The following is a 20,585-nucleotide window of genomic DNA, read 5'->3' on the forward strand; positions in this document are numbered from 1 at the left end:
CTTGGAATCCACTGTATACATTAGTTGTTCCTATGAATTCAGGTTGCCAGGAACAGCCTTTGTGCATGTGAGCTAAATTACGAACAGGCTTATTTCAACTATTTCAACTTATTTCAACTGCATGAACTCACAATCTAAGGCTTAGGATTGGGAAATCAACAGTCATAAAAGCAAAAATAAACAAACACACAACTGATCACCATTATCACTACCTCCATCACTACTATTAAAATGATCAAACTTTGCCGAATAGCACATGGAGAAACCCACCTTTCGGCAACTCGTCTGTATGGAAGTTCCTCAGCTGCTACCACGCTGACTACGTTCCATTCAAAATGCCGTAAGAGGGCCAATATTGACTCGGCAACTTTCTCTGCGGTGGGTGTGGTACGTGCAAATGTCCGATATGTTTTCTTGTTGCTTACATCCGGCTCAACGCATGACTGTGAGAGTAAAATGAAATTGGCATGAAACACTTTTAACAAACAGTTGCGGGGACAGCTTGGAGGTGTAAAGGGTCTCTATTATACCACAACTATCATAAGCGTGCAGGAGTGTAAAGGAGACACACATGTCCACAGGAAACTAAGTGTGTCCATTATCGTTATTTGATGCGTGCTAGCATATATCTTGGTGACAAAAGTTTCAATTCATGCTTACATCAAAATGGCAACATCTAAAATTGACACTATGATTTCTTTCTCCCTTTTAATTCCAAACCATGATTCCAGTCTTCTCACTTACATTCGAATAACACAGTGCATATTGACAATAATTTCACTTTCGTTACCTCAGCAAACATTGCAATGTATCCCTACTGTACTTGTTTCAATTATTGGTTTCTCCGTACAAATTTACATGCATTTTTTCTGTCGCTGAAGAAAGTGAGATTTATAGAATTATTTTACTGTGGAAAAACGAAATAAAGTTGAACTTGAACATATTTTGCAATGTGTTATCGTAAATGTGTTTAGTATTGACTTGTAGGTAAGGATTTATTTCTTGAAGAAAATCAATGAGAAAGCAATTTCATGAAGAATGGAGTGTACATATCAGCCCTCAGCACCACAGAATACACCTGAGACCGTTTTCACAACTGTATTCCAACACTTTATAGTACTTTCGATAGAGAGCTTTGGTTTGTAGTCAGTCATACTGTTCGCTAGACATCGGACATGATAGGAGAGGGAGCAAAACGGATTGGACGTAGATGATTATGTGAGGCTATCCGAGACAGGAAAACTGTGGCTGTATTTGAAACTGTCTGCTAAGCTGCTGTAAAACATAGATAACGCAAGATCTGCAAGGTCATATACTGCAGTACCCTTATCGCCGCGGAAATGAAATAGCTAATTTTGCCACCCAAATAGCATGTAAAGGGGAATTTCATCCTGATAGTAGAAGATCAGTGACAATTTAGGGCACATTGAAAAAGTTATGAAGCTGATAAACTTTAGAGAAAGACAAATTGGCAACTTCGTGTGACGTACATGTAAGTGTTGAGCTGTTCTCCATTCCGTACGTTTATACCAACAAAGTAACAAATCTTCTATATTCTCACAACAACAATTTTCTTAAGATTCGTTTTTGGTTTATGCTGAGAGTAACAGGTTTTTGCATACCCTCCTCAGCCAGCGAATATGTCCTCTCTGTACCAAAATATATGAGAAAATGAAAATTAGTGAAATTTTGCGCATAAACAAAAAACAAAAGGAGAGCTGCTCAACACCTGCGTCACACAGAGTTGCCAATTTGTATTAGTATCTAAACTTAATCACTTCATAGATTTTTGTGTGTATCTGATTTTTTTTCCCAAAAAATTTCACTGGTCTACTTCTCTGATTTTTTCTCTTTTCTTAAAAAAACAACATGATACCAGGTTGGAACCCTCCTTTAAAAAAACCGTTTGTAGTTGTTGATGTTGATCAGAAAATAGCTGGAAAAGGCGATGTCACCACAGACGTGTATAACTAAAATGGCAATTTTCAAACGTTTAAGCATTACGATCATGATGCTGGCCATGTTCGCGCCTTTTCTCCCATTAGCCCGTAGTTTCATGGGAAGGCCTTGTCACAATTTTCCGGGTAAGCTATGCGGGCCTGTTGCGGGTAGGGATTTTCCAGCACGCTGGAGGATTTTCTGCGTGCTGCGGCTGCGGCCAAGATGATGACATTCTGTGGGACTTCTGCCATATCAAATTCCTTCAGAGGGATTTCTTCATCGAGTTGTCAGCCCTCACTCGCCACCCATGCGGCTGACACGCAGGTCACACGGAATGCACGTAAGTAGAACCTAAGTAACACGGGTCCAGCAGGTAAGACGCATGCAAAACTCGCCCAAATCCCAGTCCGCCAGCAAAAATTGTCCTGCGTAATGGAAAATCCCCACACGCAACAAGCCCGCGTAGCTTGCCCGGAAAGGTGTGACAGGGCCCTTACATCAAGAAAGCAAACTACATCGGCGAATCCTTTTTACAATGAATACAATTTTGATGTGACTGTACTTTTCGTGCGATGGTTCCAATGCTCTATTGGCAATTAAGTATTTTCATCAGAAGGACAACGATGACGAGAGTACGAGAGCACTCCTCGGAGCGTCGTCACACAAGCTATCCACGGGTGAAAAGAATTATTTTATTTTGTTTGTTTGGTTGGTTGGTTATTTTGTGTGTGTGTTTCTGCATTTTTTTTTTTTGGGGGGGGGGCACAAGAACGATTGAATTAAAACATTGTGACAGGTATAAGATTCCCTGCGGTAAATCACTCTCTCGCTCATAAGGTCGAACATGCAAGCTAGAATGATATCAACGGAAATTCAAGGTGATCATTCAACGTTAGATTGAACATTGTTCCATATGTCTCCCTCCATCCCCGCCTCCATATATACATATATACATATATATGTATATATATATACATATATGTATTATGTATATTTATATACATATATGTATATACGTATATTATATATGTATACATTTATGTGCATGTATATATCATACATATATAAATGTTTTTTTTTCTACATTATTCTGACTTGCTCGTTTGTACATGCTGTAGTGGCATGTCGTCTAGTATGGTTAGACACGAAGAAGAACTGGAAGTAGTTAATGATTTTTTTTTTTTTTTTTTTTGGGGGGGGTCACATTATGTCAAACGACACTGAAACAGATGTTGAATATGAGCAAGCGTTGCAAGCCCATCGGAGGAAGGTGAAAGCTTTAATCCTTGTAACTAAATTAACAGACGCCAATGTGTTGGCAGTGGTGAAAGGTACTATAATGAGATTAGCCAACAAGAGAATTCTGTTGGCCCTGAAATGCTGGTTGGCCATGAAATGCTGGTTGTACCTCTCGGCCAGACAAAAAGATCGCCTGTTATGGCATGAATTATTTCGTCGCGTGTTGTGTTATTAGTCAAGAACACGCACGGAAGTGAAACTACCCTTTTCATGTGGAGTCTTTTTAGTTCCAGCACAGTCAAATATCAATTACGTTAATTACTTCCAATGCGCTGTAGATGCAGTAGCAGGGGAGTAGAGCTGAAACATCCCAAGATGTTGAGAAAAACAACCAGCGGCATACAAAGTTAGTAATATATTCCTAGAAAACGAACAACTACGACCATCATTTTGTAGCTTTGAAGCCCATTTTGCACACACGTGAATCACGTCGATAACTTGGCTTCAATTAGCAAATAAGTATTTGGGATAAGGTGAGGATATTGAAACGATGCGTGCTGTTTTTCTATGAAGACCGAAGACCAAGGCCGAAAAAAGGAAGTGAACTGAAGGGATGCTCAATAATATCAATATTTTCTCCGAAAAACAAATAAGGTAACACACCAATCAAATATGATGGACTGCTGAGGGTTTTTTTTTTTATATGGACAATAACACACTGTCCATATAGATTTGATTGTCATACTCACGAGGATTCCTCTTCGACTATATTCGCGCTTGCGTACCACGAACACCATTTCACGTTGACTTATTAAGGAAAGTGAAATCAGACGAACAAACTGCGAGAATTGTCTTCAAAGTCGGCCCTTGCATTTTAAAGTTTCATTTTTTTTTTTCACCGAGTAATGATAGAGTTCGTATCCACATATGCCAACTAGCTGGGGGTGATGTCTTCCATAGTCTCCCACAAAGTTTGCGCACAAAAGTCTTTTTGTTGTTGATAATTTATCAATTACAACTTTTCCCTAAGTCTAGTGGGATTTCGGGAAAATTTGAATGTTAGAGGCATTTTTTAGTAAAAGTTGGGAACCGGTCTATTTTGTATAATTTAGTCTAGTGGGATTTCTGAAAAAGAGCTTTCTAAAATGGTGTTAGAGGCATTTTTTAGTAAAAGTTGGGAACTGGTCTCTTTTACCTAATTTGAGTATGCTGAATCCGAAAAATCCGGTTCCCAAGCGAAATTCACCGATCTTGACCATCTAATTTGCATAAACAAAATGGCTGCCAAGCCACAGAAATTATCAGTTTCAGATACGCATTTTCTAGTAATTCTTTGCAAATGAGCTGGGGAAAAAAAAGTGGTTTGAAATGTTTTTACAGAGAATAGAATTACCAATTTAAGGGATTTAAACGTTTCTCAGGTGGTAAACAGTATATTTCATTCATAATTATGCAAATTAGGACTGAAATATGCAGATAAATATATAAATCTATACATTAACACTGGAAGAGTAATTTTGACTTTTTATTTCTTGAGAGGCAAATTAATTACTAAATATGTAGACTTTACGGTTTTTAGGGTTAGGAAAACTCCGGTTCCCAAGCGAAATTCGCCGATCTTAACCATCTAATTTGCATAAACAAAATGGCTGTCCAGCCACAGAAATTGTCAGTTTCGGACACGGATTTTCTAGAAATTCTTTGCAAACGAACTGGGAAAGAAGTGCAAATTATGCAGATTAATATACATTAACACTGGAAGAGTTATTGTTACAATGTTTTTCTTGAGAGGCAAGATAAACACTAAATATGTAGACTTTAAGGTTTTGAGGGTTAGGAAAACTCGGGTTCCCAAGCGAAATTCACAAATCTTGATCATCTAATTTGCATGAACAAAATGGCTGCCAAGCCACAGAAATTGTGAGTTTCAGACACGCATTTTCTGGATTCTTTATTTTTCATTTTTGTAAACGAGCTGGAAAAAAGTGATTTGAAATCCATGTACATAGAATGGAATTAGCAACTTTAGGGATAAACGTTTCTCAGGTGGGAAATAGTATATTTCTTTCATAATTATGCAAATTAGTACTGAAATATGCAGATAAATATATATTCACACTGGAAGATTTTTTTTTTGATTTTTTTTCTTGAGAGGGAAGTTAAAACACTAGATATATAGACTTTAAGGTTTTGAGGGTTAGATGAAATCAGAATCCCTTCTCAGTGGTATCAAAATAAATGCAAATATTGTAATTGGTATGCAAACTATATGTAGGCTTCATGAATTCATTCAATAGCCTATATACGCTGGAAAAAGCATTTAATTTTTTTTTCAAATTCTCTTAAAAGGTCCTTTTGGATTTTTTTTAAAGAATTCAAGTTAGGAACCCAATTCTTGACCAAAATCGATTGCGCTAAGGCAAAAAAAAAAGCGGATCTTTTTTAAGCGAATGAATTTTAACATAATACATAAAAAATAGCTGCATAATTGCCATAAAATTGTTAATTCCATGAAAAATATCTTTAGTACATCGATAATCGCAAAACGAATTGATGAAAACTCTCTCTACGCGGATCATGACTCAACTTTTTATGGGTGGGGGGGATGTCATCGATCAATGCCATTTTGTTCATATGCAACATCCATTATTGTATTGTTCCAATATGCAAATCTGTAGCATTAGCACGGAAATTCTATTTCCCAGTTAACCTGTTACCAGAGCTTGGTAATCGTATATATACAAATATATATATATATATATATATATATATATATATATATATATAATAGTAATAATAATAATAATAATAATGATAATAATAATAATAATAATAATATATGATAATGATAATAATAAAGCTGAAGAAGACCAAGGTCGAAAGCTTCCCACCAGCCGGCTTCATGCGACATCTTTTGTCATCATTATTGTCTCGTATATAATAATAATGATAATAATGATAATGATAATGATAATGATAATGATTATGATAATAATGATAATAATGATAGTAATGATATATACATGATTATATATGATTATATATAGCAAACATTCGTCCATAGTTTGAAATGGGATAGGTGGTTTCATTCTATTTTCTCTTGAAGCGTTTTTTTTTTGTTGCAGGTCGAAAAATACCTTTAATGTCACAACAAACATTACTGATGCTTCAATGAATAAACAGAATTATGTTGTAAGTCCCGTTAGATTATATATATATATATATATATATATATATATATATATATATACATATATATATATATATATATAAGACTGGAGAAGGATCCATTTGAAAGTTAAACTTGAAGAATAGCTGCGATCACACACTGGCAAAAGATTAAGAAGTTTAAGATCGCGATCTCCAAGATCTCAAAAGGCGCGGCCAAATTGGTAAATTATGGAAATGTTTAAGATCGCAATCTTGAAGTTTTTCAAGTACGTGTGACTGCAAACTTTCCGCGAAACTTCCCAATTCAGCTAGGGATATTTCATTTTATAATGCTGTCCTCGCCAAACTTCTCGATCTCTTGCCAGTGTGACTGAACAACAAAAGATCGTGAAGACTTCGCAATCTTATACTTTGCGATCTTTTGCCACTCTGACCGTGCCTTATCATGATAAACTTAAATAGCGATGTTAGGATAGCAGTGAGGGAGAAGAAATGGGAAAAAAAAGACGTGTGGCACACATCTACCTATATTTGATCCTTCTACATCTGTTATAAGAATGTAACTTAGTCAACTTCCAAGACAGTTCGAACTCTGAAATTGCCTCGGCCAGTGCAATCTGCGAAATAAGGGGTTTACACCTTCCTGTTCCTTTTTGTTTTTGTTTTCAATATACATGGATAACACGCCGTCAGTGATAACCACTAAGTGTGATCATTTCAATTTATTCTTAAGTGGACGACGCCACGCTCCCTTGTCGATCTGACTTATGATATATCTTACCAGGTGTGATTCAGATCATAGAAATGACATTCTTAGCAAACAGGCCTCTAGCTTTAAGGGCTAGTGGATTGTAAGAACTAAGGAATAATGAATACTCATTAGAAACCATGTTACATACAGAAGATTCCACTTTAGCAGACGTAAATGGTCGCCATTTTACCTATCTTTATATGCTCATCAAGTATAGTTTTTGAATATCCACGTTGTTACTTGAATTTCTGCTCAAGAATTAGGATATGGATCTTTTCATGGAGGACCTGGGTTTTCCACCACCTTGCGAACATCAAGTTACTTTTGCTCCCTTGAGAGATAACATCGATCCGATAGCTACCTTAAAGAGGCCTTCTTCCGTAGTGCTACTAACAGTAGCACTCTTATTAAAGCAAGTGATCAATGACTCACAATCATCAAGGATGCTGCTTGTACGAGAAGAAAACCAAAGGGTTCCAAAAACATGGTTGTTATCAGTCGTCTCTATAAGAATAATATTATATTCGATTCAAAAGATGCATCACACAAGCTCGTTTGGCACAAAACATGTTCCGGCATTTTACCGACAAAGGTATACTGAACGCTCGCGGAAGCAGTTCAACGACAATACTCCTGTATTTAAAAAAAAAGATAAAAAAAGAAGAAAATCCTGCTCATTGTGCCAGACCTGGTCATTCTTCACCAGTAGACAATGGATGGGAACGTTTTGATTTGGTCTACGGCCTGTACAACTGATATATCTAGCTAAAATTTTGCAAAATTGCCAAGAGATGATTTCATGTGCATGCGAAATCAAAGCAGAACATTTCGATGCAAATGTCACAAATCAGACCTACAATGTACAACAGTGTGTGCATGTTAGCAACAATGTGATGATGCAAACCTAGCATAAATGTAGATCAATTTAGGTCGATTGAGAAATAGACTTTTCGACTCAGATTATGTTTCTTTTCAGCCAAAATATAATGGTGTTGATGACTAGAATTACAAAGTTTACCCTTCGTTTCTGTTTCCAATATTGTTCGAGATACCAAGATTTTTCTTACATTTTCTTTTTGCTTGAGCCTGCAGAGTTGGTGAAGAGATAGATAAAAAGCATAAATTGTGACGAGATTTATGAAAGTTGCCACTTGATTTTAGATTCAACAGATTAAAGATATCAATAATCCAATCTATCCCATGACAACAGCAAAGTACAGGGAAGGATAAAGTGACCTTGCACTAATCCATAAAGTAATGTATAGTGATCTGATTGCCCGACAACTTTGATGGCGAGACCTTGTGTTGGTGGTAAATATGCATAGAAAATGGGTGAATATTTTCATAATCTATTATGCAAATGAGATAATAGGTGTGTGCTGTTTAGTAGTTGCAGTTAATTTTTGCATCTCTTAATCACACCAGGAATCATTAACAGGTCTTGATGTTATTACTGTTATGAAACAGATTCACATATTGCGGGTTGTAGAATCTCGAAACCTTCCTGGTCTATGGCCTCTTGAATATCAATTTGCACACATATTTCCTTTTAGCGTCATTCAGTTCTCTTTTATTGATTGATTCTAGTACTTGATTTACTTCGGACTCTGACGAAATCATAATGTGCAACTTGTTTGCCCGATAACTTAGCTGTATTTTAGTACGCCAAGGTACATTTTGATAGCAAGACTTTGTTGTAGGGAACATATCCATAGAAATGGCCAACTATTTGTATAATTTGTATGCAAATTAGATTATTAGGGTATTTCTAATAGCTTTTTTTTTTTCTTGTATCTCCTTATCAGAAAAGAATCATCAACTTATGTCTTGATATTATAACTATAATGATTCAGATTCACATATTGCAGCAATGTGTTGTAGACTCTTGAAGCCGGACTCTTGAAGCCTGTGGTAGTATAGCCTCTTGCATACCAATTTGCATACGTTATTGCAAATATTGTTATTCATTTTTTAGTTATTAATTGGTTGATTCCAGTACTTGATTTTCCTCGGACTCAGATGACACCATGTACACTTTGTTTGACTGATATCTATTTTTCGCTACGCCAAGGTACAAATATGTTGAGAAAATGGGAAAATATAATTTTGCATAATCCATTATGCAAATGAGATGCATGTATTATTTCAATACTTAAAGTCTGTTCTTGTATCTCTTACACAACGAATCGTGAACCGGTCTTGATACAATGATACGAATTATGATTCAGATCCATATATTGCGGCAATGCGTTAGAATCTAGAATCCTGCCAATTACGTATCCTCTTGTATGCCAATTTGCATAGATATTTGCATAAGTGTTATTCAATTCTTTTGAATTGATTAATTTTGATTCGATTCTGGCGACTACAAGTACCTTTTCTTTGCCCGATAACTTGCTAAAATGATCAAAAACAGAAGTGAACATGTAGGTACTATACATGTGCATGTGATGCGGTAATGCATTCATGTATCAGCGGCAACTCCTAATTTGCATATTTCACTTCTTAATTTGCATACATAAGTAAAAGTTATGATCAATTGATGAGCTAGCTATTGTATTTGCACCTTAATTTCTGAAATTATTACTATTTCTGCATGTCTAGGGAGATTGTATAAAAATTAGATCATCGAAACACCATAAAAAGCAATGAATTGGTGGCCATTTTGTTTATGCAAATTAGATGCTCTTAGACTTAAAATTCTGCTTGGGAACCGGAATTTTTGAATTCAGCGTGCTTGAATTATACAAAATAGACTGGTTTCCAACTTTTACTAAAAAATGCCTCTGACAGTCATATTTTCCCCAAATCTCACTAGACTAATTCAAGTACGCTGAATCCAAAAATTCCGGTTCCCAAGCGGAATTTTGAGTCTAAGAGCATCTAATTTGCATAAACAAAATGGCTGCCAATCCATTGCTTTTTAAGGTGTTTCGATGATCTAATTTTCATAAAATCTCCACAGCAATGCAAAAATAGTAATAATTCAGAAATCAAGGTGCAGAGACAATAGCTAGGTCATCAATTGTTTATAACATTCACTTATATATGCAAAAGAAGAAGTGAAATGCGCAAATTAGGAGTTGCCGCTGATACAGCAATGCATTACCGCATATGCACATGTATAGTACTTATTCACCCCTTTTTTATACATTTTAACAAGTTATCGGGCAAACAAAAAGTACATGGTGTCGTCAGAGTCTAATCAAAATTAAGTCCTGCAATCAATCAATTCAAAAGAATTGAATAACGCATATGCAAATATCTATGCAAATTAGTATACAAGAGGATACAGAACTGGCAGGTTTCTAGATTCTACAACGCATTGCCGCAATATATGAATCTGAATTATAATCCTGATGATAGTTATCATTGTATCAAAACGGGTTCACGATTCCTGGTGTGATAAAGAGATACAAGGACCAACTTCAAGTATTAAGATAAAACACGCATACCATTTGCATAATAAATTATGCAAATATTTTTCCATTTTCTCAACATATTTCCCCTAAAACAAAGTTTTGCTCACAAAATGTACCTTGGTGTAGTGAAAAATAGATAAGTTGTCGGTCAAACAAAGTGTACATGGTGTCATCAGAGTCCGAGGAAAATCAAGTACTGAAATCAACCAATTCGGAAAAAAAAATGAATAACAATATTTGCAATTACGTATGCAATTGGTATGCAAAAGGTTAAACTACGACAGGCTTCGAGATTCTACAACACATTGCCGCGAATCTGAATCATTATAGTTATCATATCAAGACCTAAGTTGATGATTCTTTTGTGATAAAGAGATACAAGAAAAACCGCTATTAGAAATACCTTAATAATCCAATTTGCATAATGAATTATGCAAATAGTTGGCCATTAACAAGGAATATTTTCCCTGAACAAAGTCTTGATATCAAAATGTACCTTGGCGTACTGAAAAACAGCTAAGTTATCGGGCAAACAAGGTGCACATTATAGTGTAGTCAGAGTCCGAGGTAAATCAAGTACTGGAATCAATCAATAAAGAAGAACAGACTGAATAACACTTATACGGAAATATGTTTGCAAATTAGTATTCAAGAGGCCGTAGACCAGGCTGGTTTCGAGATTCTACAACGCATTGCCGCAATATATTAATATGTTTCATAACAGTTATTACATCAAGACCTGTTCATGATTCCTGGTGTGATTAAGAGATGTGCACATAAATTAACTGTAACTACTAAACAACACACCTTTATTTTCTCATTTGCATAATAAATTATGCAAATATTTACCAATTTTCTATGCAATTTTCCACCAAAACATTGTCTTGTTATCAAAGTGTATCATGGTGACATGAAAAAGAAAAGGATAAGTTATTGGGCAATCACATCACTATACATTGCTCTATAGATTAGTGCAAGGTCACTTAATCTTTCCCTGTACTTTGCCGTTTTCATTGGATAAATTGGTATATAATTATTTTCAATCTGCAGCTGAATGTAAAATCAAGTGGCAGCTTTCATAAATCTCGTCTGCGAAGATAATTTATGTCTTTCCTTATCTATCTCTTCACCCACTCTGCAGGCTCAAGCAAAAAAAAAAACAAAAAAAATCCTGGAATCTCGGAAACAGAAACGAAGGATGACTTGGTAATTATTCAGTCATTAACCCCTTTATATTTTGGCTGTCGAAGAAACATAATCTGAGTCGAAAGGTCTATTTCTCAATCGAACTGAATTAATCTACATTCATGCAAGGTTTGCATCATCACATTGTTGCTAACATGCACACACTGCTGTACATCGTAGGCCTGATTTGTAACATTTGCATCGAAACGTTCTGCATTGCTTTCGCATGCACATGAAACCATCTCAAGGCAACTTTGCAGGATTGGAGCTAGATACATCAGTACAGGCTTCCGCGAGCGTTCAGTTTATTTTGGTCTGTAAAAATTAATGGGCGGAACATATTTTGTTCCAAACGAGCTTGCGTGATGCATCTTTGGAATCGAATATGAGTTTATTCTTATAAAGACGACTGATAACAACCATGTTCTTGAAATCCTTTAGTTTTCTTCTCGTTCAAGCAGCATCCTTGATGATTGTGAGTTCTTGATCACTTGCTTTACTAAGACTGCTATTGTCAGTATCAGTCTGGCAGAAAAAGCACAACTCCAGTATCTACGGAAGAAGGCCTCTTTAAGGTAGCTATCGGATCAATGTTATCTATCAAGGGAACAAAAGTAACTTCATGTTCGCAAGGTGGTGGAAACCCAGATCCTCCATAAAAAGATCCATATCCTAATTCTTGGGCAGAAATTCAAGTGACAACATGGATATTCACAAACTATATTTGATAAAGCATATAATGAGAGGCAAAACGGCGACCATTTACCTCTTATACGAACTGGAATCTTCTGTATGTAACATGGTTCCTTATGAGTATTCAGTGTTCATTATAGTTCTTACAAACTACTGGCCCTTAAAACTAGACGCCTATTTGCTAAGAATGTCATTTCTATGATCTGTTTCAGACCTGGTGAGATCTATCATAAATGTGTCTTCTAGACTAACATGGAGCATGGACTTAAGCTCGATATCTAAAATTTTAATAATCAACAGAAAATGACACATTAATTGAAGCGGATTAGAAGGTATATCACTTCTCGTTGGTTAAGATGCATTACAATATAATTTTTCGAGGAATGGGACCGGATGATTTACCCATTTAGCAAAAGTTAGACAGACAAGGGAGCGTGGCGTCCTCCAGTTAAGAATAAATTGAAATGCATCAATACCTGGTGGTTATCACTTGCGGCATGTTATCCACGTATATCGAAAACAAAAACAAAAAGGGCCAGGAAGGTGTGAACCCCTTATTTCGCAGATTGCACTGGCCGAGGCAATTTCAGAGTTCAAACTGTCTTGGAATTTGACTAAGTTACATTCTTAAAGAGATGTAGAAGGATCAAATCTAGGTACTAGATGTATGCCACACGTCTTTTCTTTTTCATTTCTTCTCCCTCACTGCTATTCTAACATCGTTATTTAAAGATAATATAAAGTTTTGGTACCTCAAAAGTTTCCCTGAATTTCCTTGTCTTAGTTTGTGTTTCAGGTAAAAGTACCTTTCATATAACTAACACTGCGAGACTTACTTGCCCCACAGTGCTCTCATGTCTTAGTAATCATGCAATTAACGGCGACCAGCAGCCCCATACGCATAGCGTAATGGGGCTGCGCATTGTAGCACTCAGGATCATGACAGACTAGTATCGCGGGTAAATATCAACTTAAAATCCAAAAATTTCTTCAATTTGAAGACTTATCAGTTAAGTTGAAGTATTGAAAACAGGCTTCGGGCAACGTTTGGTTCTGCCAATAGTCCCTTTCTGTTCGAATTGATGACTAAATGTGACTCGGTCGAGAGGACCTTGGGAGAGCTACACTGAATTGACGGCCAGCGCATGCGCACACATCACATGCGCACAAATTTCAAATCCATTTCACAATGATTATAAAAGAGTTCACTCTTTTATAATCATTGTGAAAATTCGCAATGTCAGCAAAGATTCCCTAATTTGAGTAGACAAAGAATGACAAAGAAAAAAAAAAAGAAAATCTCACGGTGAAATACGTTTCCGGCAAACGAAGCTGCCGTGAACATGGTGTAAACGTTGCACAACTCGATATTTTTCTGGCTTTCTGACTTGTTTAAGCCCTTAAACCATGCCCCTGCAAAACGTTAATACATCGCTGCCCCTCCTTTGATCATTTACACTAAGAATTTAGACAGGCGGTAGAAAAAAACTCCTCAAAATTTAACCGAAAACAGCCAAAATTTTTTTTTTAATCGTTTGTGTGCAATCTGACTTAAAAAAGCAAACAAACAAACATTCTCTCGCCTATTTCAAACTGCTTCCGACTTTTGGCTCATTCTGTCGCTTTTTCACAGTTCCTCCATCACAGCGGGTTTCTTCATTTTTACTTTTAATGATAATTGGTACCAGACTAAAAAGTGGTCAAGATACACACCTCACAGGTTATCACAGTTATTGCTTCGATTTTAAACTGGCTGGGCTGTGGATTTCACAGGATTCGTCTATCTTTTTTTTTATGGTGTGACATACGCGTATCCCCTTTATGGTTAATTTCATAACACCCCGAGTATTCCGTAACCTAAATGCGCACCAAACGGACTGTATCTTGAAACCGGACTTGCCATAACTTGCACTGAAGAGAGTGTCCGAGACTACATGGCATCAAGGAGCTTTGCTAGAACTCATGCCCAACGCTTCATTGAGATACACACAAAATAATCTAACAAAAAAAAATAAATAAACACACACACACACACACACACACACACACACACAAACAAAACAAAAACACACAAAACCAGCAAAAGCCGAGGAAGCATACCCGTACAATAACCATACCATGGACAATGTACACAACAGGTATAGAAGGGAACGTCGTAATATCATTGGCTATTAGGTGCCAGGTAAAAATGTCAGAGGTAAAAATGTCAGAGGTAAAAATGTCAGAGGTAAAAATGGCAGAGGTAAAAATAGCAGAGGTAAAAATGTCAGAGGTAAAAATGTCAGAGGTAAAAATGTCAGAGGTAATAATGTCAGAGGTAAAAATGTCAGAGGTAAAAGTGTCAGAGGTTAAAATGTCAGAGGTTAAAAATGTCAGAGGTAAAAATGTCAGAGGTAAAAATGTCAGAGGTAATAATGTCAGAGGTAATAATTTCAGAGGTAAAAATGTCAGAGGTAATGTCAGAGGTAAAAATGTCAGAAGTCATGAGAGCGATTTCGTCAGAGGTAAACGTATGAAGAGGTTTTGAATAATAACCTAGCCAGTGCAAACTGTATTTATCGAATTATCAAATCCAAACTGCAGATTTGAAGAATATTTATGGAATTATGGAATTTTAAATTATGGAATTAAAAAAAAAATAGAGCACTCTCATTATTCTTAGTTTGATTCAAGTGCAGTGGCGTAATCTGTCTGTTCAGAGGAATATCAAACCAGCTAAGAGCCTAGTAGACCTATGGGAAATTATTATTATTGATATTATTATTACTATTATTCATCATTACAAGGGGTTCCAACAATGCTGCAAACCCCATAAACAGTATAATCCTACGTTGTTTCGCCCAATGAAGTTATCACACACACAAACACACACACACGCACGAACCCACTTTTGGTATAAACATATACTTCTATAGGCAGATATATATACTCTCACATACACACTCTTACACAAACGAATTCCGCTCATTTATATTTTTCATTTTGTGAACTGTTTAGTGTAAAGAAGTGAAGGAGACATAGTCGAAGCAAACCGCTAATTTTTCACCTGTTCTATGTTATTTTCTCACATTCGGGTTTCGTAAGAGCCTATTTATCTCAGAAGGCCTGATCACGACATAGTATAGAAGTAAAAATACAAAACGCAAAAAACAAACTACAGCAGATGTATCGGCAGACACAAGTAAGCTCCTGCAAAATATTTTATTACATTGTTCAAGTATCACATGGCGCAAAAAACAAATATCTCGAAGTTTGATGAACACTTTGTGGTCACTTTACAAACTTATACCTATGAAAACTGGAGACGAACTTTAGCAATAGACTGTTCTAGTGAGATTAAAAACCGATAGTTTGCCATGGGATTTCTTTCAATTATTGTTTAACGAATCCGCAGGCGAAAAAAAAGTAAATGTTTGATGCCTTTCAAACTTAGCTGTTGCTCCAAAGTCAGATTCCATTATGTTTAAAGGGTGTGTGCAGTTCTGGTTGAGGTGAGGATTTAGGTTTTAACGTTTTGCGAGATATTCAGAAACCACTCTATAAGAGCATGCAACTCTAAAGGGTATCAAAAATTTATTTGATGAAAATCGGTTTTGAAATGGCTGAGATATCCAAAAACAAGGTGAAACAAAGAGATCCTAATAAAAGGCGTGGCCTGTCGCCTTTTATTATTATCACTTTTTGGGATATTTCAGCCATTTGAAAACCAATTTTCATCAAATAAACGTTGAATCCTTCTTAAAATTACATGCTCTTTCATATTTCATGAGGTTTCTCATTATCTCACTTAGGAATGTTCAAAACATGAATCCCCACCTCAACCAGTACTGTACAGTCCCTTTAACGTAGTAAATCTATCAACATGGTGTGTTGCTAAAGATTGGTAGATTCAGCCTCCGAAAATGACGTTGTTCTCTCGTTATACAACAGTAAGAAAACTTCACTAAAAAGTAATACGAATCTTTCAGTTGAAATTACAAAAGGGGAGTAACAAAAATATACAGGCTCAAAATTCGTTAATATTTGTTAGCAAAAATATAGATATACCCAGGTGTCAAACCAAGATTTTACCATTCTGATCATTAAAAACATTTCATGAGATTCACAAACATATTTTTTTTATCGAGAGGGGGAGGGGGGGTCGTTAAGTAGTATGTAGCACAGGAGTGGACAGGCTGTAGGAACATGTGGGGCTCGTGATTGACTTCCAGATTTTGATTTGTAATGTATGCATTCAAAAACTGTTTACAAATTTTGATAATCTACGTGACTATACAGATTGCACCATGTCAGTTTAAGGGTGAGAACTAATGCTACTCGTTTTCATGGGAAGTCTCTGCATTTGGCAGAGTTTGTACTATAGGGCCATTTACACTTGCTTGGAAAGACCACAATGCTACGAAAGCTGTGGCACTTTGATGACTAGATGCAAATAGATAAACGACAATATTACGGTGAGCTTACACTATGCAGGGTGGCCCAAAAAATGGAACAGCAGGTTTTTAGGACTTTGCTGGGATAAAATGCGATAGTATTTTAGCTTGTTGGGTGAAGCATCCATTCTTCATTGAAATAACATCAGAATCTATTTGGTGGAGAACTTTTTATTTTATTAGCACACAATGCTATCAGTACGTATCTGGGTGGAAATCACTGATATCTCTATGGAAGAACAAGATCAGTGGTGGAAATGAGCTGCATGCTTGGCGGAGGTCTGCGCTCTCAGAGTGCTTCTCTATTTTTTTTCCTGGAACCGCTTTAGTAAAAAGTATTTTAGGGGTTTGCAAAAAGTGATAGGGTCTATTATAAATTATTTGTACAGTATTTTGAAATGCTAGGCAAGATAGAAATATGTCGATTTCATGAGGGTCACCTTTTTGAGAACAGGGGTGACTTCTGCAATTTTGCCACCCTTTACATGACACGTGCAATAAAACCTTTACGCGTGTTTTCTCGCGCATGCATATTTTTTTTTCCGTTTTAATGTTTATAATAACGTACATCATTTACGTTACGGTTTATGCACTCTTATCTCATAACCCGATGAAAATGTTTCGGATAAACCAGAGAGAGACCAGGTGAGGCGATATGCATTCTACCTGTAAGTGAGGAAAACGAGGGAAATATTTTGCACATGTACGTAGGCCCTACTGGTCGTGAAGGAATACAATTTTCATTCTAGACAATTTTTGCACATGCTCCATTTGCAATAGTCTAGAGACGTTGGGGGCTGGGTGGGAGATTTGGTCCTTTCCATTAAAACACAGAGGGTATCCGTGAGAAAAAAATATGCAGGAAAGTGTAGGGGAGACCGAGAAGAAATGGGACATTTTTGCATCATCATGAAATATTCCTTGTAACTTTTAAAATATTTTGTCAAACTAGGTCATAATCATAATTATGTAGTATAGGTTCTGAAGTTTATAGCAGAGTATTAAGTGATACCCCTATATATGTAAAACATTTTCGTGTAATTAATGATTTGTTTAACCCAAATTTTGGGGGAAATGGGACATCAAGCGGGGAGAAATGAGACAACCTGGAGAGAAATTGGATAACCATCATGACCAAAGTAGGATTTACATGTGCCGCGGGGAGAAATGTAACACTGCCCTCTTAAATTCCTCCCAGTGGCAACAGAAACAGTAAAGGATCCCTGCCAATTTTTCATACCTGCATGTCTGTTATCAAGCAATTTTATTTTCAGAAGTTTGCACACTTATCAAAATACCTATTAACATAGTATAGGACCTACCAGATCTATAGTAAGTTTGATATTCTACTGACAAGATACCTGTACAGCTGTATAGTGGTTGATATGTCCATTTTCAGGTGTACCGAGGCTCATCTTTTTACTGATATAATTCGATTGTTGACTGGCCGAGCATTTTTCAAGTTACATGAGTGTCCCATATTTATCCCCGTGTCCCATTTCTCCCCGGTCTCCTCCGTGCTTTATTTCAGGAGAAGGCACGAAAAGCGCGTATTGCGAGAAAGGTGTCAGAAACATGAAGAAAAAAATCTCTGTCACTTTTACCTCGTACTCTTGCATTTCTACGACTAAATTTTTATCAATGACATTTTTATCTCTGGCATTTTGACCACTGACATTTCGACCACTGACAACTTTACCTCTGAAATTTTTACTACTGACATAATTGTTTACCTCTGCCATTTTTACCTCTGCCATTTTTATCTCTGCCATTTTTACCTCTGCCATTTTTACCTCTGCCATTTTTACCTCTGCCATTTTTACCTCTGCCATTTTTACCTCTGACATTATTACACCGAACCGGTTATGAACAGGTTGCTCCAAAACTGACTTATGTTATTAGAAATAATTTTCAGATTCATTTTCTTGAGAAAAGAATACATAGTGATAACTCTAAAGTGAAAAAGGACCATCTGGGCGCTCAACGGACTTTCAACGAATCCAACCAGTTTGAAGTACGAGATCCGCCACTACCTGATTATGTGCATCTTAATGAGTACAAACAGATGTCTCGTAAATAATGATTGCATAATTATGCATCGTCACTGACAAAAGAATTGTTTCCCTTTTGATATTCCCGTCTTATTTGGCTGATGGAACTTTTCATACTAAAACGTCTTTGAATATAATACGCCAATGATGAGAAGCAGCAAACCTCAGAGCATGACTGATTTCGTGTCATTGGATTGGATATTACTGATTCGCTCGCTCGAGCTCAATCATATGACCTTGCCTAATAGTAAGACAGACATATCTTTTACTCTACTATATGTTTGTATTCTTCAAAAATGTGCGGAAAAGTAGGACAATTAGATTAAAAATCATAATCAATTACCCCAAAACCTTACCCTTTCTCTTTAAAAGTAGATGCATTTCGCTAGTGAAAATGTCTGAGCGGTGATATACCAATACATACTACTGTTACGGCACAAATTGTCGCCCCCCGATCGGGGCGACAATTTGTGCAGGAGTTGACGGCACAAATTGTCGCCCCTGCATAATTTGTCGCCTGTCGACAAATTGTGCTGTTTGTACAGTTCCCAATTTTTTGATGGCGACAATTTGTGCTAGCAAAATGAAACGTAGCTGCAAAAATTGTCGTCGGCCATGCACTATGAATTGTGTGGTTGGGGTGGTTGCTCCGGTGTTATGCTTGGGTGGGGTGGGTATGACTGGTAAGTTATGCGCGTGTGTGTGTGTGTGTGTGCGGGGGGGGGGGTGCTGCATGGTATGTGTTGTGTATGATTTGTAGGTGCGTATTATGTGACTTGTGTATGCGTAAACTCTTGCGCATAGCTGTGTCTGTGTGTGTGTGTGTGTGTGTGTGTGTGTGTTTGGAGTATAATAATACAATGATTATGTGGAAACTGTATGCATGTGTGGTGGTTGTATAGTGGTAGTGGTTTGTTTGTCTGTGTGTATACGTGTGCCAGTGTGCGTACGTGTGTATGTTTGTGTTTGTGTTTTGACGTTTGTGCGTAAGAACTTTTTGGGCCAAATGTTAAGTTTTTACGGCGCGTTTCTATCACGGCTCATAACTTTTGATCCGTTGGTCTGTTTAAGACCAAACTTTGATGAAAGATGTCTCTTGGAGAGTTGAAGGGTATCAGAAGGCAGGTTAAAGGTCACAGGTATTGGTCAACGAACTTTTTTGGGCCCGATGTTAACTTTTTACGGCGCGTTTCTATTATGACCCATAACTTTTGATCGATTGGTCCGTTTGTGACCAAACTTGGATGATAGATGTCCCTTGGGGAGTTGAAAGTCACCACAAGGTCAGATGCCACAGGCAGGGGTCAACGAACTTTTAGGGCCCAATGTTAAGCTTTATGGCAAGTTTGTATTATGGCTAATAACTTTTGATCAATTCATCTGTTTGTGTATACATGAGCGAATAATTTCGACACGCCGTAAATAGCTTCTCAATCGTTAGTTGATTTTAGCACAAACGAACTGCAATATGCACGCCCCAAATGCATAGGTATTTATAAACAAGCACCAACAAACACTCAAACAAATCCTCATAATGCATATAAACCACCTCAACACACATTCTCTATAATATGCAATAACACTCACACACACACACATACAAACACGAACGGACACTCAATTATCATGTGCGCGCGCACATACACACTTCCTTGAAACCTCGCCGTGACTTTTTACATGGCTTGTTTGCATGGATGTA

General features: G+C 36.8%; 1 pseudogene; it reads right to left on the bottom strand.

The window, feature by feature from the left end:
- Positions 1-20,585, bottom strand: part of LOC139730741 (speract receptor-like) — a 533,096-nt pseudogene that overhangs the window by 178,552 nt on the left and 333,959 nt on the right.

The sequence above is a fragment of the Diadema antillarum genome, unplaced genomic scaffold, assembly GCF_040938485.1.
Source record: "Diadema antillarum isolate AM-2024a unplaced genomic scaffold, OU_Dant_1.0 seq00000331_RagTag, whole genome shotgun sequence".
NCBI lineage: Eukaryota > Metazoa > Echinodermata > Echinoidea > Diadematoida > Diadematidae > Diadema > Diadema antillarum.